The sequence below is a fragment of the Physeter macrocephalus genome, chromosome 19, assembly GCF_002837175.3.
Source record: "Physeter macrocephalus isolate SW-GA chromosome 19, ASM283717v5, whole genome shotgun sequence".
Classification (NCBI taxonomy): domain Eukaryota; kingdom Metazoa; phylum Chordata; class Mammalia; order Artiodactyla; family Physeteridae; genus Physeter; species Physeter macrocephalus.
The window spans coordinates 83,293,460-83,319,495 of record NC_041232.1 but is presented as its reverse complement, the minus strand read 5'-3'; positions in this window follow the sequence as shown (position 1 = coordinate 83,319,495).

Here is a 26,036-nt window from a genome sequence, read left to right as displayed (position 1 = left end):
GGCCGCTGAGCCTGCACGTCCGGAGCCTGTGCTCCACAACGGGAGAGGCCACAACAGTGAGAGGCCCACGTACCGCAAAAAAATTTAAAAAAATAAAATATATAAGGAACTCCTACAATTCAGTTACATATCTATGCTATATATTATATATATTATTTACAAATATATTACAAATATATATAATATATATTACAAATATATGCATAATATAATATTCAAAATGGGCAAAATACTTGAATAGACATTTCTCCGAAGAAGAAATACATGGCCAACAGGTATGTAAAAAGATGCTCAACATCACTAATCACCAGGAAAATGCAAATTCAAATCACAGTGATAGATCACCTCACATCTGCAAGAATAATTATAAGATAAAAGACAGCAAGTGTTGGTAGGATGCCGAGAAAAGGGAACCCTTGTGTACTTATGTTGATGGGAATGTAAATTGATGCAGCCACTATTGAAAAAAGTATGGAGGTTCCTCAAAAAATTAAAAATAGAACTACCATCTGATCCAGCAATTCCAATTCTGAGTACACGTTAGTCTTTTCTATGGAGAAGATTTTATTTCAAATATGAGTAGGAACACAGACCCAATCTCTCACACTGAACAAAGAGAAAGCAAAGCAAACCCTCCGATCTGCAGTTGCCATTCATGCCTGACTTCCTCCGTGTCTTTGCTCCAGAAGTCTGTTACTAGCCTCAGTGTCTAACAGCCTGGCTTCCCGCCTGTCCTAGCTGCGGTCTCTTAACAATGGCTGGATTTGCTTAATTACTTGGCATGTGCTTCTGTGAGCTCCTAAAGTATCTTAGCACTTTACCCCACTTATGTTTGCCCCACTCCAGGCCTACAAAGCATCTTCGACTCATGAAGAGGACGCTGACTACTGCACAGACATGTTTTCCTTTGAACATGTGTGTCTTGAAGCCCTCCCATCTGTGGGTGTTGCATATTTCATTTCAGCCTGTGAGTGCAGCCTAAATGGGTGCTGGTACAGAGACTCCAGGGTCCTCCACGTGGAACTCCAACACTGTCCAAGACAGAGCCTCTCAAGACAGGAAATTCTGTGATCTAGAGCAACTGACTTAATTAAGGTCTCGAAGCCTCACTGGCCTTCTTCTGTGAAATATTCTGTACATTATTGTGCTATCATGCAAACAAAGTAAAATAAGAATTATGAAGGACTTAGCACAGTAGTTGCTATATATTTATCACTCAGTAAGTATTATTTGATGACATCAATGATATTAATTGTATCCTGAGAAGCAAAAGAGACCAGGAGACTTCAAGGTGATAAAAGAAATATCCACCAATCCCTAAACAAGACTCTTTCAAAAATCAAGTCATTAGACCCTGAAATCTCAATATAATCTCAAATAAACCTGAAACCCTTTCATCTTAGACCCTAATTTTTATAATTACTATTTTTTGTTCCTCTTTTGTCTTTTTGTTCCTTCCTCATTTCTCAATCACTGGTAGTCAGATTTACTAGTTTAGTTCTGCAGAAAGAGAGGAAATATGACAGTCCCTCAGAAAAATCTAGAAGCTTTCTATTATACCCAGCCCACGTTTTCTCATGAATTTCTTGACTACCAGGATGGAAACTTTCACAAACAAAACAATCCGGGAACATGGAATATTCTCATTTCAAATATCCTAATACTTTGTGCTTCTCTACACGAGTCATTCACTGATAACAAGTGAGGAAAATAGGAAATTGTGTCAATTCTTTATCTGGGCTGGTTATTTGTAATCGTATAAACTGTGTTTAGTTCTGACTGCAGTCTAGTAACCATCGCTAGTCCTATGACCCATTTTGCCCTTTCTTTGTTTCGACATTCGATTACTTCCCCCCATCATCATTCTCAGCCACCTATGATCCAACTTCCTCCTGCACTGAGAAGAGGAAGTAATCAGAGGGGTATCCCCACAGATGCCATGCCACCTCTTGCCATCTCCAAGCTCTGAAGGAGATCCTCTCTAAAGCCGGGTACCTACTGAGCATTGGTGCCAGGTCTTCTAAACTACTCAGAGCACTGCTCCAGGAAACAACTCTGTCCCTCCTACTTCTATTTTTCTCTTTCTAAAGGAACTTTCCAAAAACATGTTTCTCCTCTCTATCTATCTATATGTATGTGTGTATCAATCTATCTATCTATCATCTATCTATCTATCTATCTACCAACCTACCTATCTATCTATATTTGGACCTATTTTTTTCTAGTATTGCCCTAGTTGTCTTTCCCTTTACAGAAAAATGCCTTTAAACAGTCCTTTGTATTTGCTATCTCCAATTTTTCTCTTCCTGTTAAACCCACCAATCATATTTACGTCTCTCCCACTCAAATGAAAGAGGTCTTATCAAGGCCCCCAGAGATCCCATATAGCTAAGACTTTCCCCCCTTGCATTTTCTTGGCAACTGGGTCAAACATCAGTTGACCATAAATGTAAGGGTTTATTTGTGGGATCTTAAACCTATTCCATTGGTCAATATATCCCCATGGTCTTGATTCCTGTAGCTTTGTATGCAGTTTTGAAATAGGGTAGCATAAGTTCTCCGGCTTTGTTCTTTTTGGAGAGAGTGTTTTGTCCATTCTGGATTTCTCACGTTTTCATATGAATTTAAAGATCAGTTTGTCAATGTCTGCAAGCAAAGCCATTTGAAATTGTGATGGTGGTTTTGTTGAATATGCAGATTAATTTGGTTAGTATGGTCATTTTCACCCAATCAACATCACGTTTTGCAGTTTCTAGTATTTCTCTTTCTTTTTTAAAATAAATTTATTTATTTATTTTTGGCTGTGTTGGGTCTTCGTTGCTGCACGTGGGCTTTCTCTAGTTGCGGCGAGGGCTACTTTTTGTTGTGGTGCGCAGGCTTCTCATTGCGGTGGCTTTATTTGCCGAGCACGGGGTCCAGGTGCAAGGGCTTCAGTAGTTTTGCCTTGCGGGCTCTAGAGCGCAGGCTCAGTAGTTGTGGCCTACAGGCTTAGTTGCTCTGCAGCATGTGGGATCTTCCCGGACCAGGGCTCGAACCCGTGTTCCTTGCATTGGCAAGCAGATTCTTAACCACTGCACCACCAGCGAAGCCCTCTAGTATTTCTTAAAACAAAGAGATTTCAATCAATGCCACAAAAATAGTTAATATTCAAATGAGTCCTGCATCTTCATTTTTGCAAAGGAAAAAAATCCTCTTGCATCATATACCAAGAAAAATAACAACAGGTTCTTCAGAGACAAACCCCGAATCAAACTTCAAAACACAACATGGTGCTAAAAAAAATGCTCATCTGCTCAGGCCATATTACCCCAAATAAGTCAAGTGACTTCACAGTTTTTCTGTTTCCACAAGAAAAATAGTCGTGTGTGTGATTCCCATTAATTTAGAGTGCTTTCAGCCAGTTTTCTTATAAAAGAAACTTTTTTTTCCCAAAATTAAAATTGGATCATATACTTCTGGTAAGTTATGCAGGCTATAGTTGATATCTTTCAAATTTCTACTCTCCCAGGACACATAGTTTTGGTTTTATTTTCAAATATACAAATATAATAAATGCCACAAAGTATGTATAAAGTATTTTGCCACATAAATACTGCATGCCACATAGAACAGATATTGAATATAGTTGAGGAAACTCGTGATATAATCATTTCATGCCTCTTTTTCTTCTACTCCACCAGAAGTAGAAGGTATATTCCTTTTAACTAGCTTGAATCTTTTATGTGAAGGGAACCATAAAGGAAATTTAAAACTAAAAGAAAATAACGGAGGTGCATTTGTTTATTTGTCTTCATTTTTCTCTCAAGAATGGCGCAAGGCAGAAAAACTCACTATTTGCATCAATGTTGCTCGAGGGAAAAGCTTTGCTTAGGAATAATTTTGAGAGTGTTCCAATATGAAAACAGCTGCTTGTCTGAATGTCCAAAGTTTTTTTTTGTTTTCCATAAAGCAAAGCAGAATAGTCTTGGGCCTATAAAATTATCATAGCAGATGTCAAAATCCTCAGTAATTTCCCCATGAAGCATCTAATACAGATCAACATGGTTTCCTGGTGAACCTGCCAGGATGCATTGGGAACAAAATGTACCCCACAGCTACCTAAACAAATTAACATGCTGTATGGAATTATTTGATAGAAACCAATTACATTTTGTTAACTTTCAACCAAAGATAATAATTTTAGTTTTAGAATAGTTCACATGGAGCCATTTTTGAGAAAATAATTAAATACCAAGCCTAACTGCCTATTAAGGACATATTTAGTTTGTGATAATACAACCAAATTATCAGTGTTTAGATCTATCAGGGGATTCTTCTGAATTGTCAAATGTTATTCAAAGGCAGTTTTATCAAATTCATTACGAACAAATGCTTGCTTCATAGCAAACACTGAATAAATATATGGTGAATGACTGATTAACACAATGAATAAATGCATATCAACAGATAAAAAAAATATGAAGTCATTACATCACTTCTCTGCCCACAGAGTCAGATACCAATCACCAGAAGATTTGTGTTCTTCAGTATCTTTACAATCCATGTTAACATTCTACTACTCTTGTTAAGTTTCTAAGATGTTTTACATTTAAGACATAATTTTTAAAAGAAAGAAAGAAGAATTTTCCATACATTTTGAGAAGCGGTGATTAGAGAGCTGGGGCTCTGGAGTCATGCGGGTGTAGTTGAATCCTGATTCCACCACATAAGAGCTGTTATGTCTTTGGCCAAGTTAATCAACCTCTCTGAGCCTTAGGGTCATCAACCTTAAAATGAGAATAGCGTTAATATTTAACCTCAAAGTTGTCATTAGAACTAAATGAGATGATGCATGTAAATCACTTAGCATTGTGCCTTGCACAAATTAGATGTCGGGTTTAGACATTAATTTTAGCACGCTTCCTCTTATTGTTCCTTGCAGTGCTTTATTTTGGTAAATGTTTTGTCATCATGACAAATGCATTTTGTTTCAGAGGGTAAATTTAAATTTCACTGGTTGTGAACACTGGTTTAACATACCGTAAAAACTGAATAACTTTTTGAGATATGATATGTTAAAAATGTATTTTTCTTCCCTTTTGCTTCAAACCATTGTCAAATTATTGTAAATTTAATTTGTTCCTGCCTATTTATCCATCTGGCATTTTATTTCTCTCACTTCCATTGTGTTGAATGAATGGTCATATTAAGCTAGGCTCTCAGGAATTATGCACGCAAATGTCTGAATTGCATTAGCAAAATGAATGATTTTGATTCCATATTGCTTCGATAATAAAATCAAACAAAAACCCTAACATTATTACAGATAACTACTTTGGGAAAAACAAATGCAATGTTTTACCAGAATTAAACTGATAAGTAAAAATGTTTTCATGGTTATTACAATACCACAAAGCCAACCAAACGTAAATGTCTTAATAATAGAAACTATAATTAAGTCTATGTATTTCAGCTCTTTAATTATTATATATCTGATGGAGTAGCAAACTTGTGAGCATGTCTGCCTATGTACAAAAACTTAATGCTTGATTTTTTTCCTCAAGTCTTTGCAGAATTATGCATTTTGCAAGTATTAAATTAAAAGATATAGAATCAAACATCAGTTACCCAAATGCTAAGGTCTGAATGCTTCTGTCTACTCCACATTCATATGTTGAAATCCTTACCCCGCAGGGAGATGGTATTAGGCGGGAGGACTTTCAGAGGTGATTAGGTCATAGGGGTGGAGCCCCATAAATGGGATGAGTGCTTTTAGAAGAGATTCCAGAGAGCCCCCTCTCCTCCCCCAACCATGTGAGGACAGGACCAGGGAGGGGGCCCTCATCCAACCATGCTGGCACCCTGATCTCGGACTTCTAGCCTCAGAACTGTGAGGGAGAAATGTCTGTTGTTTATAAGTCCTCCTGTCTATGGTATTTTCTTACAGCAGCCCGAATGGTCTAAGATACCAAATGTCAGAGAACTGACATGTTATGAATAGTCATATTGCCTTTCACTGTTACGAGATTTTATATCTTGGAAGTAGTCTTTTACATTTTTATTTATGTCTCACAACAATTCTTTTAGGTGTACAGGAATAATCATCCTGTCACTCTTTATTAGAAAATTAAAGAGACGGCTCTAAATTAATAGAAATTACAAATCTACCTGATTTGTGAACCCATCTACCTGACTTTTACATTATATCACACTGCCTCTCCCATTAAGAAGAATTTGAAACTGCATATATTTGTTTAAAAGCCTTTTTATTAAAATGCATATAAAATACATTACCTATACTTGCAAGGCACAACCACATAATTTTGTGTGTGTGTGTGGTACGCGGGCCTCTCACTCTGTGGCCTCTCCCAAGAAGAATTTAAAACTGCATATATTTAAAAGCCTTTTTATTAAAATGCATATAAAATACATTACCTATACTTGCAAGGCACAACCACATAATTTTGTGTGTGTGTGTGGTACGCGGGCCTCTCACTCTGTGGCCTCTCCCGTTGCGGAGCACAGGTTCCGGACGCGCAGGCTCAGCGGCCACGGCTCACGGGCCCAGCCGCTCCGCGGCACGTGGGATCTTCCCGGACCGGGGCACGAACCCGCGTCCCCTGCATCGGCAGGCGGACTCTCAACCACTGCACCACCAGGGAAGCCCCCACATAATTAACCTATGGTTAATGATGTATGCATCATTGTGATTAGAACACTGGAGCAATGAAGCACCCAGAAAGGAACTCTGAGATGTGTTTACCTACTGATAGTTAAAGTAATAATAATCACTGCTCAACTGATAACATCAGAACTTTACAGACTGATCCATCCTCTAATCACAGAGGCTTAATTTCTAGTCTTATGCTAATTACCAAATCTTTATCTCTAGGCTTAATGGTTCCCTTAAAATCCACAAATATATACAGGTAAGAATCAAATTTCTGTCTGGGAATCCCACAGGGACCCTATCTCAACATTTCCAAAACTGAAATCATTTTTATATCCTATTATCCAGAGCCTGATTTCGTTTTGTAGTACCTCAACTGATGGCAAGACCATACCACTCAAGTCAGAAACCTTAGAGTCATCCTGGGTGACTTCTATGGCCACATTCACACTTGAAATTATTCACATCTGTAGTAGGTTTTATCTCCAAAATCATTTTTTTCATCCATTTTCTTTTCCATCTCCCTGGCACTGCCTTAGTCCAGGCCCTCATCACTAGATTATAAAGTTTCTTAACTGCTTGGTTCTGACTGCGATGGACAAACTTAAAGAAAAAACAGCAAGCCCAAATCCCTAGTCTTTGCTCAAGGCACACAGAGAAAACAACAACAATATACAGATGTTCGTGTTAAACAAACTGTCAATTCTAGAACACAGGTCAGATGGTAGATAATCAAAGCAACCATTGATCCCGTGCGTTGCCATATCCCCATGTAAGTTCAAATCACAACTTTGCCTGGTCCCACGTGAATATAGGACACGTGTCTGAAAAGAGCAGGGTCTGAGCACTGGAATGAACTATGGCAATTTTAAGATGACTTGTGGTACCCCAGACCGTGAAAGCACCAACGAGCCTTGTTTAAAGCTAAAAAAGCTTTTAAATGGTAGGGAAATTTCTGGGTCATCTCAGCCCACTTGGGATCCCCTCAGTCACGTCTGGGTCTTACAGTCCTCTGGGTTTGCACGTAAGGTCCCTGCGGTGGGGATGAAAACAGAGGAGAGCTGTCCTGTGACTATTAGATGAGGACAAGTGGTCATTGGGTGTCAGCTGCTTGAACTAATATCTGATCATGTGGACACCTGTATCCTATGGATATTGGGGTTCAACTTGCCAAATCAACATGCTCGTCCTTTCTTTCTAGTTCCTACAATAGGATTTTATCTTAAGTACCTTTGCATCCTTCTTGGGTTACCAGGAAACACCTGACTGCTTTCCTGTGACGATTTATACCTAAGAGGACTCAGGTCCTTATACCTACTGTGCAGGTGCATATACACAGGTGATTTTATTATAGCTCCCTGTACTTGCTGAATAATGTAACAATATGTGAGTCATCTCATGACTGGCAACCAGGTATGTGAATTTATATAACTATATCTATATTTATATCATCTATATCTATATTTGGATCTCCTGATCTGTTACCTTGACTATTAAACCTTTAGACCTCTCTGAGGCCTGCACCTATAGCCTTCCTTGAGGAATTAGCCAGAAAGCAGGTGGGGCAGAGAAAGCAAAGGGGAATTTCTCAAGAATGCACCAAAGTCTAGGTCAGTGGGTGGTAAACTTTTTTCAAATGGCCTGCTAGTAAATATTTTTAGCTTTGCAGACCATATAGTCCCTGTCATAACTAAGGAAGCCATGGGCAACACGTAAAGGAATAAAAGTTTTCCAATAAAACTTTATTTACAAAAACAATCTGCAGGCTGAGTTTGGTCCTTGTGCTGTCATTTGCTAGTTTATGGACCCCTGGAAGCCTCTGCTTCATCTTTCATCCCTCTCTGGGAGAAAGCAGGTTTGGGTGTGTTCTCCCAAACTTTATACCTTATATCGAAGTCTTAACTTTTGAAATTAAAAAAGAAAACCAAACAACTAAGAATATGTGTATTTTGTCCTCCCCTGCACTGTCCTCATTACCCTCCCTGAGGCCTGGGTGTGTGTGGCTGACCACAGGGCGGAAGGGCAAACATGACTGGTAAGAGTAGGAGAAAAACCTATGGGATCATCTATCAACAGTTCCCTGATGTACTATTTTTGTCTGCATGTTCTTTTTCTCTCACTATTTCTTTTTTTGGAAATTTCTTTATGTAATGGATTCTGCTTTGCATTTAGGACTGACTGTGTATTTCTGGCTCCTCTCCAGACCCTTAAGGCAAACATTTGGAGTCAACCTCAACCTTTGATGCAGTGCTGAGTAAGGAAGTGTTCCCATGTCTAAGTAAGAGCCAACTGCAGAATTGAATCTTTTCCAGATTTTATCAAATATCTTGATAGAGAATAATGGTGACAACTTTGTTTATGTAGTGTTTCTCAGTGTTGTTTTATAAACCGCTTCTGAGGAAGTGTCTCCTTAATCCTAAAAATATCCCCATATGAAGTTCAAATTTTTTTTGTTAACATGTTATTTTAAGAAATCAAAATGCTTGTGTCATCATTATTTATTCATCAGTCTGTGGAATAAATATCAAGTCCACGTTTACAGAGATTATACAACATCAATTTTAGTAACAATCACAGATGATACACACATAATATCTCAATTATACTTCTCCCCAAATCAGTGATTCCTTGAATCATGCCTAAATTATGAAACATTATTAAATATAAATTTGCTATATGATAATTTATCATGACTGAAAATATATTGATGACTTAACTCCCTGTGGTTTTAAGCGAAGAAAAAGACAAAAGGGAGTTTTTAGTTTCCTCTTTATTTCCCCAAAGTACTTACCTATTCCCTCCTGAAGAACTAACAGTAAACGAAATTCCCTATATCTGCAACTACACTTTGAGCTATTTTATATTTGGAATTTTTAAATTACCTTTGATATTTCCACTACTTAACAGAGTTCTTGGAACATAGTACATAATCAGTAAGATTGTTGAAAGTAACAGATATATAAATAAATTAGTACTATTGTACATCAAGTCAAGTTATTTTCAAAAAGATAGGATAGAGAGACCTTCAAGATGACGGAGGAGTAAGACGTGGAGGTCACCTTCCTCCCCACAGATACATCAGAAATACAGCTACACGAGCAACTGCTCCTACAGAACACCCACTGAACTCTGGCAGAAGACCTCAGACCTCCCAAAAGGCAAGAAACTCCCCACGTACCTGGGTAGGGAAAAGAAAAAGGAAAAAACAGAGACAAAGAATAGGGACGGACCTGCACCAGTGGGAGGGAGCCGTGAAGGAGGAAAGGTTTCCACACACTAGAAGCCCCTTCGCGGGCGGAGACCCGGGTGGCGGAGGGGGGAGCTTCGGAGCCGGGGAGGAGAGCGCAGTAACAGGGTGCGGGGGGGCAAAGCGGAGAGATTCCCGCAGAGGATCGGCGCCGACCGGCACTCACCAGCCCGAGAGGCTCGTCTGCTCACCCGCCGGGGCGGGCGGGGCTGGGAGCTGAGGCTCGGGCTTCGGTCGGATTATAGGAGTCCCAGAAGAAGAAGAGAAAAAGAAAGGGACTGAGAAAATATTTGAAGAGATTAGAGTTGAAAACTTCCCTAACATGGGAAGGAAATAGTCAATCAAGTCCAGGAAGTGCAGAGAGTCCCATACAGGATAAATCCAAGGAGAAACACACCAAGACACATATTAAAAATTGTAAATCAACTATACTCCAATAAAATAAAAAAACCTATATTTATGCCCATGCACGTATGATAACAGCTTAAAAATGTATTTAAATATATATTTAACTATACGTATTTTATATATGTATAAAATACATAAACCATATGACAGACAATGCGGTATTCAGTTACTACTGATAGTAACTTTAGAAATCATACAAAATATGAAGATTACAAAGACTAGAATTGAGCAAGAAAACTGAAAATAAACAAGTGAATAACATGAGAAAACACTTCGCCAATATCCATATACTGTTTTGCCAACTTATCCCCATAATATGGTTAAAATAATATATCTATTTAAGTGATGCCTAAATGTCTTTTATCAAGGCAGGAAGGCATGTGGAAAATGCCATCCAATAGATTTTAGTCTGTCGAGGCATTGCCTGAAGTTCTACAAAATAAGGCAATAATTGTGCCTTACGGTTTCACTTTTCTTCCAACTTCATACTGTTATTATGTGAAGTCCTTTCCTATTGTCTATATAATGAGTTTGCTGTGACAGTTCTTTTCGACTGAGTCTGTAATGTATTTACTGGCTGCATCATGCAATTTATTTTACTTTCACAGCACTTTTTCCTTATTAAAGTGCACATTTATCTACGGAACCTGCTGGGTCCCATGATTTGTGAATATGATTCTGACAGATGACTATATTGTATTTATAACTGAAAGTGAATTAGCAGGTAGAATAATTATAATGTTAGCATAATTGCAACTTATGTCTGTTTAATAAAATTCCACTTTGAAAATAGCTGTTTGAGCTTCAACTGAAAGTGTCTATCTCAGCAAGGAGTCATTAGCAAATCGCAGCATACATTACTTCATTAATTTGGTGTCACTCCTAGAAGGCTTTCCAAACCTGCCAACTTTTTCATGTTACAATGTTTTGCTCCAAGGATTTGTCACTAGTGTGCCACCTGACTCCCAGGACAGTGCTGGATGCTACACACGGAGCCGGGGGAAGACTTCCCCGCTGCATCCAATGAGGGGCTCTCCATGTTGCATATTGCTGTGACATCGTTTTAGCAGCTTGTACTTCCTCTTGGATAGAGAAAGAAATAAAGATCCAAGTAGGGATGGCATCCCAGGAGCTCTAGAGCAGAGTGTTTCTAGAACCACAAAATGATGTCACTATGAACTGTAAAATGAACACTACTTACATTGCTGATAGAGTTCCCAAAATGAAAACCAAGCCAAACAAAACCTGGGCAAATCGGCTCTGTTTATCATAAGATAGTGAGAGAAAACAAGGTTAGTCGAAGAGAACCGAGAAGTTAGCATTTGAAAATGATAAACAAATGTCGGCTTCCAAAATTAGAAGCCAACATAAGAACGTCACTTTTTAACTAGCTCAGTCATATTTTATGGAGGGAAAAACCCCTGTATTTAAAACTTATTTTGTTTCATTCTTAAAATACACTAGAAACTTAATCATTAGTATAACTCATCGGCTTATTGTGTTTATTTTCTTTCCTCCTAATGCTTCCAGCAATGTGATTAGGAAGGAAACACTGGAGAGAAAATGATTTTTTAATTACCATCAGAATTCTAAATCCAAGTACACAGTAGAAATAGTTTTTGCTTAGTAGAACATTTCTATTTTTTTTAATGTCCTTTAAATGTTAAAATTTAAGGTATAATAGATGGTGAATGTAAAATAAATGAAAAGGAATACATCTGTTGGTGCTCTGCTATTTATTCTCTGTACTAAAAGGGGAAAAAAAAAAAAAAGCCTAAATCAGAGCATGACCAAGCCCCAATTTCTGTTTCTGAATATGCATATGCCTGATATTTGGAGAGTTCCTTTCCAAGAAAATAAAACAGACTGTCATGAAATCGCCACGGTCATGGTTAGTTTGAATTTTCAACGTCTCTTCCTCTAGGCTGTTTCCTTCTAGGAAGTATATGCTCTGCCACTAGATGGTGAGAAAAAGTTATCACAGCCTTATTGCCCCTGTTAAGAAGAACGCTATATAAAATTGTACAGCCAACGAAGTTGTTTTTTGAAAAAAAACACACACTTAATTTACATTAACCTCTCCAAGTATTTACTTACGGTGAAGTGCGCTCAAAAAATGTATTTTTATTATGAGTTTATTTGGAACTTAGAATTCATTTTCTTATAGAAATAATGTTGTAGAAAATTACTTACTTTATATGTCAACAAAAATGTTTTCATAATATAGTTGAAGTACCATACCAACATACTGATACTTAGACTTATATAATATCAAGAAAGACGATTCTTCGATAGAAACCAGTTGTGGTTACAGAAGGAACTTAGATCAAATTTCAACTAGGGCAGCCCTGCCCCAAAGACAGATTCTGGTCAAAACCAACTCTGGACAAGATCCCTGCATCAATGTCTTTCTTAAGCAACAATGTGGTCCAGAGACTATGTTATAACATCCTCTAATTTTCTCATGCCCAACCTAGGAGATTAGAAAACAATATCTAGAGACCAGAAAAAGGTGATAGAAAAATTTGGTTTGAATTACAAATATTCAAAATTTTAAACACTTCTCGGATTTTGAAAATGTTTTTCAGACAAGAGGTTAATATCCTTAACTTATAAATAGTTCCCACAAATAAAACAAAAAAAGAAAGCCAAGTAAAGGAAAACTGGATAAAGTTCATGAATAGCCAATTCACTAAATTTACTGTTGGCTAATAAACCATAAACTGATGTTAGAACTCACTAGTAACAAGAAACATGGGAAAATTAAAAATTCCCATGTTTTATGCAGCAAACTGATCAAATAAAATATTGGCAAAAATGTGGGGAAAGACTATATTTAAAAATTATTTTGGGAATGAACATTGCAGAAAGCCTTTTGGAAAAGCAATCTAGTTGCATTTATAAAAATTTGCTCAGCAATTACAAATCTATGCATGTAAGTTAGTGTTCCTGTAAGATTCCAGAAACACTAACTTACATGAACACAGAGATGCCCACAGAATGTTTGTGGCATTTTTCTAATGGTGCAACATTAACAGCAAAAATATCTATCAGTAGAGGAATAGTTTCATAAGTTGTGGTAAAGAAACTGCTGAAATTAAATAGAATGGAATTGATTGGTACGCAAGACCAAAGAAAGTTTCCAAAATGTATTAAGTGAAGAATAAGTGTTTCAGAGACATATTAAATGTATGACCTTATTTATGTAAATAAAAAAACTTATCTAAATCATATTTTTGAACTTACCGTTTCTAAGTGTAAATGTACAGTATGAAATCTGGAGGGATACACACTGTTCCCAAAAGAAAAAGAAGTAGAGCAGGACAGAAAGACAGGGATTCAGGACAGAAAGAGGGATTTAAATTATTTACTGTAAAGACTTTTGCATTGCAGAAGTTCTTTTTCCTTATTTTTTAAAGTTTTTTTTTTAGGTAACAAGAAATTAACTTTACCTTGTTACAGGGTATTTCTGACAGAGTAACATGCAACAAAGAGGTAATTTCTCCAAAACTGAAAAATAACATTCTTTTTCTTTTTCATAGCTTTAGAATTGAACAGTCTATGTTTTATAGAACATTAATAAACTTTCTCAAAGATTATGCAATAACAGGTGACAAAATATCTAGTCAGCCAGGTTGACTAACTGGTCGTCTTGATGCTCGGTAAATGTCCGTTAACAGAGCTATCTTATTATAATGATATTTCTCTGAAACATAAATTAACAAATATAAATTATTTATAAATATAACGCATCTGTCCTATTTAAAATTTCACTGGGGAAAACGTAAATTCCATGAATGTATGTATATCATTGAACACACTTCTATTTTTTGAAGGTTTTCTTCTGCGTATTGTTTCAGAATATCTGGTAGATCCTTCCTTTTTAAAAATATTTTCATAGCCCTAATGAGCATGACTCATTATAAGCTTTCTTTTTTACCTTATTCTTTGACTGATATGTACTTGAATGCATTTTTTCATTATCCTTTCCATTTCTTTTACTGTAATGTGTAGAATCATACCGAAAAGCAAACTCATACAATAATAAAATTAAGAGAAAAGAGTGACTGACTCGATTATCAGATAAACCTTGAGTAGCTGTGAATTAACTTATTTTTAACTCTTTATTTCTCAGGTAACATCTAACACATAATACTAATTTTCTAGCCACATGAATCCCAAATCTGCTTAAGTAATCAGCACCATCAAGTCACTGCTCTTTAGATTAAATTTCAGTACAGAACTGCATAATTAGACAAACGACAGCAGAAGACCCCCGAAGCCAACTTCCACCTCCTCCCAGCCTCTTCCTGTGATCATTCTGAAATTACGCATCTTTGAATACTTAGTTTCAATTTAGGCATTTTGGATTCATGTATGCCAGAAAAATGAGTTATTTTATAGAAGAAAATCAATTAGGATGACATTTAATTATACAGATACTGTGTCTTATACTGATACTAAAAGATGCTAATTTCAGTGGATACCAGTGAGTGCTGGGACAAAACTCTTTATCTGTCTGCATGTTCCACTGTATTCAGAATATTTAAATAAGAGGTTAGAGCCATTTCAAATACAATAAAATAAATACCCTCCAAACAAGAGCAATGTAAATCAGCTTGGAAGTACCAAAGAAGGAAATCTTACATATAAATGTCAGGAGAACTTATTGTGACTACTGATAGAAATGTTTAAATAAAACACCAATCAATTACTATTGATTTAATGGCTCACAGTATTACAATATGATTATAATTAGTTAATGAATAATTGACATAGAACAAATACCAAAATGCAGGGCTTTATATATTAAAAAATATTAAGTATTTCAAATTTCTGAAATGCTTTTCCTTTTACATTTAAAAAAATCATGCAAATGTTAAATATATCAGTGAGAAGAACTATAGAATCTTCTTAAAATGGTGGCTTATTGTTTCCCCTCCATTTAGAATCACAAAATCAACGATTAAGATTGAACTGATCTGTGACTGGTTTGACTGCTTAAAATATTAAACCTAAATTACCTGACTTTTAAGTTATCGGTCACAGCTTGGCATGGGACAGACGCAGCCTTGGTTTAAAATATTATTAAGAAAGATATGAGTTCCTAATTTATGGTTATTCGTACTTATGTATCATTTGGTACTGAGCAGAATTGCTATCATCCATTGTGAACTCTTCCTTAAAAGTGATTTTATTATTCTCTATCATAAGAATAAGAAGATATCAATACCTCTGCCTCACTAGTTAGTCATCAAAGTATAACTGCTAAATGTGTAAGCTAGAATGGTGTTAGGACACGATGGGATTTGATGCTACATTATACATAGGAGAAGAAATGTGCAAGTTCAAAGTGAGCTTTTTAAAAAATCTGGAGGGATACACACTGTTTCCAAAAGAAAAAGAAGTAGAGCAGGACAGAGAGCCTGAAGAGGGATTTACATGATTTACTGTAAAGACTTTTGTGCTGCAAAAGTTCCTTTTTCCTTACTTTTTTAACTCTTTTTTTTTAAAGTAACAGGAAGTTAACTTTATCTTGTTACAGGATATTTCTGATGTATTAACATGCAACAAAGAGGTAATTTCTCCAAAACGGAAAAATAACGTTCTTTTTTTTTCATAGCTTTAGAATTGAACAGTCTATGTTTTATAAAACATTATAAAACTTTATAGAACATTAATAAACTTTCAAAGTACAGTACATAGTTTATTGTTCCTCAAGTCCAATATAGTAAATATGTGTGTATGGTATTTAATGAACAAAGAAATAGGTATTTTTGTGATTCTATAGAGGATTACTAGATTACTATTCAACATTAAATTTTCAAATTTTGGATGCTTAGAATATAACATCAGATTTATAAAGATTCCAATTTAAGGTTTATCCTGTTAGAGGTATTCTTGTTCTGCAGATCTTTGTGTCAATTCCCCTAACTCTCCTTTAATCTAAGGTTCTCCACAGCCCCTAATTAATTCTTCAGTTTCTTCCTGAAGCCATTTCAATCTACTTCCCTGCCCTCCTGACAGTATGCTTCACCTCTTGGCCAATAATGAGAAACTCTTAAAATTATTCACATATCCTTCTTAGGTTTCACCAAAAAGCCTCCACTGTTTTGGTCTTGAAGGCCATCATCTTCTGTGGACTGATGCATAGTGTCTGACGGGGCCAATCAACTCACTCTACCACTACAATTACCCTTTCCCTCTATTTCTCTCTCTCTAGCTATTTTGATTTATGTTTGTTTGCTTATTTGCCTGGATGATATTGTTCAGTTCCAGTAAAGCATACATTATGTGACATAGACTCATTTGGATGGAGATGAGATTAGAATTTAATAGTGTCTGAAAATTTTTCTCCAGTCAATCAACACACAGAAGAATTGGCACATTGACTTCATTTTGCCAATAAGAAATAAGTATTGTATGAGATCTTTATGTTGTATATACTTGAATAAGTCAAAACTGAAATTACATGGTTCAGATTAGCGGGCAGAACACTTGGTACTGTGTTCCTTTTTCCTTTACAAACTCATGTTGAAGTGTGTGTGTGTGTGTGTGTGTGTAGGAAGAGAGACAGAGTGAGAGAAATAGACAGACAGAGAGAGTCTCATTCAGATTATGACATTAAAGGTGTTTGGGGTCCACTCAGGACAACTCGGACCTTTTCTCATTTCCCTTGGGCTCCCTGTCTTCTTACCATACAGCTTATTCTGTGAACCACATCCCAGAGGGCTCCTCGTGTTCATCAACTGGTCAACAGGGGAAAGGAGCAAAGGCTACTATGTCCGAGAGTTTATTACGATGTTCTTTAAACCACTAAGCAAAGTCTTCTATTTGGTAACTGCAGGATCCCCAGGCCATTTTGTAGAGTAGGTTTGCATTATTTGTAAAATAATTGCAACTCATGAATACTGTAAAATATCTTAAAACTATATATTTAATATGTGTAGCTTGACTTCTAAGGCTTGTACATATTCACCTTCCTCAAATTAATAATGCAAAAGAACATACTGCATTTTAGCTCTTGAGAAACTTGGAGTAAAAGGAATTGACATTTCAATTCCTTGCTTTTTCTCAAAATTTGTGTTTAATTTGCCTGATTTGCTATGTGCCAGTGTGACCTCACCAGGGGCGTTCACAGGTGGCCTCACAGTTATTTGACTTCATTAATGACAATACAGCTACAAAGATGACAGCTTTCTATTATCACAAGAAACATTTTCTCCATATAGCTTCATCATATTCATATATATAAATATATGAATATGATGAAACTATATATATATGGATATATATATATATATATAGATAGATAGATAGATAGATAGATAGATACAGATATAGATAGATATATCTGGATATATTCTGACTGGTTCACTTATGTCCCTAAAAGACAGAATAGTTCACTACTTTGTTGATGGAAGTGCAATGAATTTAAGAAATAACAAATACTTGTAGGAGCTCTAATAACAAGCAGAGTTCCAGTACAGACTTCCTCACCATGCTGGTTACTTAGGTGTGTCCACTTGGCTAAGTCACAGTACCTAGATATTTGGTCAAATACCACGAGATGTGCCGTGAAGGTATTTTTCAGGCGTGATTAACATTTAAATCAGTACACATCGAGTAAAGCATATTATCCTCCATGAGGTAGGTAGGCCTTGTCCAATCAGTGGAAGGTCTTAGGAGGAGAAGACAGAGTGACATCAGCAAGATGGAGACTGGGAAACTCCTGACTTTCCCTCTTCCTGCAGGCACACTGAGTATGCAGCTACGCGCAGATCAATCCCCTCTGGGAGAAATCCAGAAACTAGTTGAGAGACAGCTGCACATCAGGTGGCAGAAAGTACCACATCTAAATGGGTAGGAAAAGGTGACACACACTCAACTACATAAACCTCACAGCACTTCACAGTTGAGAGGGAACCCCCCAACGCCAGCTTGTCCCTCAGGACCAAAGAGTTTGAAACATACATCTAGCACCCCAACTTCTATCAAATCCCCCAGCTCTAAAGCCAACGGGCCTCAGCATTCCCGAGACTCCCAGGACCACAGAAAACAAAGAGGCAGGTTTTGAACAGGCACGAGTGCTCTCCCCCGCCATGTCCGTGGGCTCAGCACAGAGCGACCATGAGAAGATGCGGAGGTCCCAGTTTCTCCCTGGAGAGGTTTAAACGCAAGCTTTCGCGGCTGCCACCTGAGGGCTGGGCTAATTCTAATTCTAATTCACCTTCATGTGGAAGCAGATGGGGCAGGTAACTAGTAGTCCTCCTGGGGGAGGGAGGGGTGGGAGCACATTTACCCCACCTCCAGAGGCTGACAGGACTTGTCACACCCTAATCTCCCGGGAGCTGTTTAGAGCAAACATGGCCATTTGGATGAGCACCAAGGTTTGAGAAGCACCCAGAACCTCCGGCCAGCCTCATCAGTCTGTTAAGACAAAACTTAGTATTGGTTTTCTGGAAAAACAAAGTCACATTTCCCCACTCTGACTCAGTCCCAGTGCTTTTCCACTCTTAGCCCTTCCCCCTCATCCTTCTGTCTCCACCCCAGGTTCCATAAAAATGCAGAGGCTTTTGTCCGAGCTCCCAGCACAGCGAGACAACGCCCCCTGTGTCTGTACTCATACACCTGGTGCACCATCCCGAGGGCGGAGATGGAGCGGGAGAATCGGTGCTTTCTCAGATTTCTACCTCTTTCTTGTACCGTTGCAGTAAGTGATTCAAGGCTGCACTCTTTCATTTTTGGCTCGTTGTTTTGACGGACTCCTCTGTACTCTGACCTGTAACCACTCAGCTCTCCCTCACCGGCTCGTCTGAGCTCCTGATACGTATCATTTCCATTAATGTTGATAACAGCCTTATAACACTTAAGCTATTTTTGATGGTGAATAAACCGAAGCTCCCAAGGAACATGGACTTTGTCTGGGACCATAACAGGATCCTCACTAGAAACAAGCCCAAGACGGCCTGATGCAGGGGTCGTGCACTTGATCCCACACTGTACGGAAAGAACATCCAGTGTGTAAGATTTAGAAATTGTGCGGATGTCTTGAAGAATATAAAGAAATACCAGAAACCAAAAGGAAGAACGACACTTCAGCTTTTTTGATTCCATTGCAGCCAACTCTATATTTGTATGTGTATGTTTTGTGTGTCTCTGTACATACCTGATTTTTTTTTGCCTATATAACCTTGAATTAAAAAGAAAAGTGAGAAATGCCCATATGAGTCTATTTTTAAAAAATTTTACCCAGGTACTTGATAAATCATTTGCATCTCAACAGTCAAATTATTTTTCAGAGTATCTACTTTCATTTCCTTGATTTTTGTTCCCATAAAGTCCTAATAGAATTCATATTATATGCAAATTGAGCTTTGAGGGTCTATAATACATGTCTCTTTTATTGTTTCTTTTTATTTTCAATTAGTTCTCAAAAAAATTCCTGTGCTGATCTTTATATTACTAATCCAGTTTTCTTTAGAGGCTATTCATTTTTCACTCTCTACTGGATTTTATATTTTGATAATTATGTTTTTAATTTGAAAGCTCCCTTTATGAATATTACATCGTTTCTTTTACATGAACGCATTTTCCCATGGTTTTTTTCTTCATTTTTTTTATTTTGGGAAAGTATACAAAAATTTACCATCTTAATCATTTCTAAAAGTACAGTTCAGTGGTATTAAATATATTCAGAATGTTGTGCAAACACCACCACCACCCATCTCCATAAACATTTTCATCTTCCAGAACTGAAACTCTGTTCCCATTAAACAATAACTCCTCAGCAAGGTCATCCAGTGAAAACTCATATGTTATTATTTCACATATTCACGTATTCATACTGTTATTTTAAAATTATTACAACATGAAAATAATTTAGTTCATGTGAATGATATTTAAAGTACCATGTATCCCTTCTGTACCTGTAGAAACAGACTTCCATTATATTATTGCATTTATATACAATGAAACAATTAAAATCCTTTCAAGTTTGTTTACATAGAAATCTCTGCATCTTTAAAAAAGATATTTCATCTACATTAAATCCCCAAACAAAATGTTTCTGTTACATAAACAGTATTCAATTAAGGAAAATGAAACAATATTTATTATCTAAATATTATATCTCAAAAGTAAAATCACTTGAGGAAATTGGAATAACATTTATAATTGGCACTCCTCAAATGTTTATAGATACATCCTTCAGAATACTAATGAAAAATATTAACCTCAATAATAACTAGAGAAATACAGGCTATTCTCTTTTTGTTTTGGTATGTTTATTTTAAAAATCTGTAGCAGTTTCTTAAAGGAAAATAAATGCCTGTTGAATGGATTATATCTAAAGCAAAGTGGATTTAAAGGAAATATTTTATCAGAAGGCAAAGTTTTAAAATTATTTTGTCATAGAAAATCTATTGTGGTCCTCTTTAAAATAACCCTAGAATTAGCACTCTGTCTTGTACGTACATATTTGTTGCTTATACTGTTTGGGTTCTATTGAATTTTATTACTGTATCGGTCATGGTTCAGTTAGGAAATATTTGATGCAACGAAAAGGGTTTAAACAAAAATAATTTTTAAAAGAGATTATTTACAGAGGTGTGGTTTAGGTTGAGAAAACCATCATGGAATAGTGATGTATTAAAAAACTAGCAAAAGTGGGAAGTTACTCCACCCCCCACCCCCACCCCCGCAGTGGAACTGGAAGCTGGCTCTTTCTGTTTAAGAGCTTCAGCCAACATCTGCCAAAGAGCAGAGTATGGACCTCTGAACATCCACTCTTCCATAAGAGTGACCAAAAAACTGGCAACTATGGTCAATATCAACAATTTCAGAACCCTGGAAATTAACTAAAGGCTTGCAGCAACCCAGAGAACATTTATTTAGGAAAAATGTCTGAATATCTGTAAGAAGACTGAGGTTTGTGGCATTTTAACAAGCCTATGCCCTAACCTCGTGCCTCGTCAGGGGGCACCTTGAGTTAACAGCTTTCGTTGGGCCACTCTTGTACCAGAGAGGGCAGCATGGAGCAGAGTTCTTTCAAGGCTTAATTCCCAAAGAAATGTCATTATTTGATGGATAAATATGTTCCTCCATCAGAGGAAATGCTGTGTGGGGTAGGATGTTTATTGATGGCATAGTCTCGCATGGAACATTTATGGAGCAGTAAACACAAATTTTGGCTTTTGTTCTAGGGAATTTAGGGGAGAAAACAAAAAGAAAGGGATTTTATAATTTTATTGCAAAATCAAAAGTAATAGCTCTACATTTTTATTCATAAACAAGAAAATGAGAAATAGTATTCTGACAATTTTATGCTGATTTTTTTTGTCTTTGTCAAACACTACATTTGTCTTCTTCTGTTTGTCAGTATGTAAATAACTTTTCACAATAGTAACCTCTGATATGATAATTAGTTTTGATTAAGAGTGCAACTCACTGATATCTTTCAAGGAGACAGCGCATTCTTACACGTTTATTGTCTCCATCAAAGACAGCTAAAACATAGAGCTTGCAAAGTTGCAATATTGATTCTATTCTGAAACCCCTTGCTTGGGCATTTGTAACCAAGTCTCAATAGGCAACTGAAATCACTGTGGCTAGGTCTGAAGAGGACTTTGAAATATGATTTGGAGATTGGCATAAGTAAATAAAATCTTAAAATGTAGCAATGATCAAAATCAGCGGAAACTTATTTTTAGCATTTTAAACATTTTATCATCTTAGTTTAGCTTTATATAGATTCCAGGATTAATTAAAATACTGGTCCAGGGGATTCTTGGAGGATTTTACCTCATACACCAAAATAGTTCCTTTACTATATGCATTATGGCAACTGGTTCTTTATCTGGGGGAAATGCTGATTTGAGAATAATTCACAAGGAATTGTTAAGTGTGGATTGGTCCATTAACCAGAGGAAAAAAATATTTAAGTTACAAAAACAAGGGGAACAAAACCATGAGTAGCTCTGCAAAGATTTCTGTAGTATGCTTTATGCTGAGAAAATTGTGTGCATGCTAATTCATATCTTCATTATGTATGTAAGTAGAGAGATTCTGTGCCCCTTAGGACCCCAAATGAGATGGGAATCATTGGTATTGGCAGACATCACTATCAGAGCAATTATTTTAAAAAGGAGACTGAATATCTTGCCACCGATGGGAATGGTGAGTATGTTGGAAACCCACAATTTAACTGAGGGTGAGGTTTTGTATTTACTGTACTTCTTAAGATAGTAATGAAGAAAAGTTTAGAGGCGTTTTTCCTTGCTTGTACTTTCAAAATATTGCAAAGAACCTCAGAGAGCTGAAAAAACATTGCACTTAAAGTTGATTATTACTTAATATTGCCTTGAATAGAAAAGAAAAAGAGGATTTTATGTAAGACCTTTCTCGACAGCTATCCATTTCACTGTGTTCAAAAGAACTCACTGCTTCACAGTCAGGACCAATTAATTAGGGAGCAGAATCCTCCTCTATCTCAGACCAAAAGTTCCTATAAAAAAGTCACACCCCAAGCAGTTTTCTACAATATAATTTCATTTGTATTGTACAGACTGGAAACAGCTTAAATTTGTGATATAACAGGGTTGTAATTGCAGCGTTACGTATGTGTGGGCTGTAGGTTGGAAGATAAGCATATTTGGAGAAGAAATACTAATAAAGTACTCATTTTAAAGCAAGAAAACATACCTGTGATATATTTTAGGTAAATGCAAGCAAACAGGAAGGTACAAGTTTGAGGCCTGGTGATGCTGAATTTGTCTGAAAGTATTTTTCTTTATTTTTCTGTACAAAGACATAAAAGAGGATAGAACACCAGTTGCTTTCTCCTGGACTTTTATACACTCACTGTAGAATGCTATTTTTCCCAGAGTTTTGCGGCCACAGTTGAAATTGTATCCCCCCAAGCTTTTATTTAGGTTTGTAGATAGGATGACTTATTCAAACAGACTACATGTTTCAGGATTTAATCATCCCTGACAAATGACTCTAGGAGGTGCTAATATTTATTTTACATATTTTTTATCATTCAGTCAATTCTATCCGAGTGGTCTAGGTCCTGGACTGAACCATTCACAGGACTGAACCCTGTAAATGCAAAGAGGTCCCATTAAACTCTGTCTCTCTCCTCTCTGTCTCTCTCTCACACACACGCATTACACATTAAACTCAAGGTTACAATGTGCTGAAGTCATATGTCTCAAAAGCAATGCCCCAAATTAAACAAAAATCTATATGCAAATCAGATACAGCACATTCTGAGATTTAGGGTAAAGGAAGTGTTGTTAGAAATAACCTATGTCATAGTAATCGTTGCTTCTAGGCTCTGTCAGCTGACAAAAAAAAATGTGTATATAGTGAACCGTGTATATATGCATATCTATACCTATATCTATATGTAAGCATTTGTATCTACTAAGCTAAACGTGGGTCCGTATGGAAGTCTGCAACACTAATGACCACATGGGTCTTTGTAACCTCCTTCCCTGCTTATCTATAATTCTGCCTCCAGTAGTGAGAAATCTGGCTCCCACCAGAGCTATTCATCTACTTAATTGCTCAGCCTCAGTATACGTGTAGAGCTGTCTCGGAATTATTAACCTATATCCCCACAGGAAGCAACCGTATCAACCACAGTGCATTATTTTTGTGTGGTTCCTTTTGTCTTTGGTCTCACAGACTCCATCTGTTTCCAGGGTTGGGTCAGCTCCTTTGTCCCCACTCTCTTTACACGGTTGTCCTTTTTGGCCAAGACATTTCCCAGGATTCAAATCTCTCTCCCGTTATACTGAAACAGTATAATATCATCATCTTCCACACGGTTCTTTCTCCTTTATCTCCTCCTCCCCACCTTTTAGAAATTGAAAATACATATTAAATAATAAGTGACTAATATTCCCCCTCTTCGTAAAAAGGGAATTCAAGTAACTTTTTAGACCTTTGATCTATTTCATTTTCTTAATGTTACCAAAATAAAAATAAAATTTTTCAAATGCAAATGACACTAACAAGAACACCTAACTTTCCTCCTAGTATTTTGTTTCTCCCTTGTGTTTCTACCCCATCTCACAGGACATTTTCTCACAGAATAACATACAAAATTATTATCGGCTTAAAAGGATCAATCATGACATAAAACCTCCATTATTCTCTTAGACCCACATACTTTTTCTTAAACTTTATGTTTCAGCCATACCTAAAATGGACAATTATTACATCCTTCTAGATTTTTTTATATCTCATTCACACCACCTGGAGACCCATGCTTTTGTGAACAGCGGTTGACCATGTGAATGTGAAAAAGACAACTGTTGCTTGGCAACCAAGCATGCGGTTCCTCTGTACCCTGCACAAGGATGTGTCCAATCAAAGGCATAGCTGCGGACTGCGAAGTTATTTGCCTCTTTATGAAAGACGGCTTGTCAACAGCAACACGTGGGGCAGATGGGGCAAAGGCAGCCCTCAACTGATCAGATGTTAATTTTTCCTCCAAAAACATAATTTGGAAATAAATCTGTTACCCTTCTAATAGAATAAACCCCAGAAGTTGTTGGAAATGTACTGTTTCAAAGAGCCAGCCAGGGACACTGTGAAGTAAAATACTCACTTTCTAAGGACAAAGGTGATACATGTTAAAGTAATAAACTGGAAAAAATGAAATAGACGAAACTCTTGGTCACTTATCTGGAGAAGCTGGCTATATTAAACTACATTATCGAGAAGTTATTTGTATATGTGTGTACCATACATAGTAAAGCATTTTGTAACTTGTACAGCATCTTTAAAATATTATAGTTAATTTTTATGAGAGAACACCATTTTAACATATCGCTGTCTGCAAGGGTGTATAACAATACAACGTTCAAATGAACTTATTGAACAATTCTAAGATGTGCTTTAAGAAATAATTGCCTTGTATATCTTTCCAATAAAATTTTGCATCCTGGGAAATTAGAAACATATGTTCAATAACCAAAATGTTGAAGTAAAGTGGCTTGAAATAATTCTCTCTTCATGCTAACACCCAAGTCGACAGTAAACTCCCATCCCTCTTCAATGCAGCATTTCACTTGATAATTAGCAGCTGTATGCTAATTACACCGGGAGCTCTTGATTTCCCGAGTATGCTAATTTAACGTTCTGTTGAGTGGTGACTTTGTTTCATGGAAGCCTGAAATATAAGCCATATAGAGTATGCTCTACAGCTAATCCTACCTTCAGTTCCTGGGAAGAACCAACTGGGTACCTCTGTTAATGGTACATCATAGTCAAGAGGAAAATTGTTAGGACTCTGATCACAGGAGGAGAAAGTGAACTCTTCTAAGACTGGGATTCCTACTATGAACTGAGCAACCTGAACGCCAAGGGAAAGATGAGAGCCACCAGCAGTCAACAACATCAAATTAACACTTGGCTCAGAGCTACTGAAAGTTGAATCTACTAACCGAGCATTTCGAAACTGCATCATTTAACTAATGTAAATATGATGACAGTTAAGCGCAGATCTGACCTCCTAATGGGAAATGAAAAGCACTAGGAACTCTTTCCAAACAAGTGGGAGATGGCCACGGAAGAGCTGATGTCCAGAGTGGCGGTGGGGTCTTCCCTGGTGGCGCAGTGGTTGAGAGTCCGCCTGCCCATGCAGGGGAACGCGGGTTCGTGCCCCGGTCCGGGAGGATCCCACGTGCCGCGGAGCGGCTGGGCCCGTGAGCCACGGCC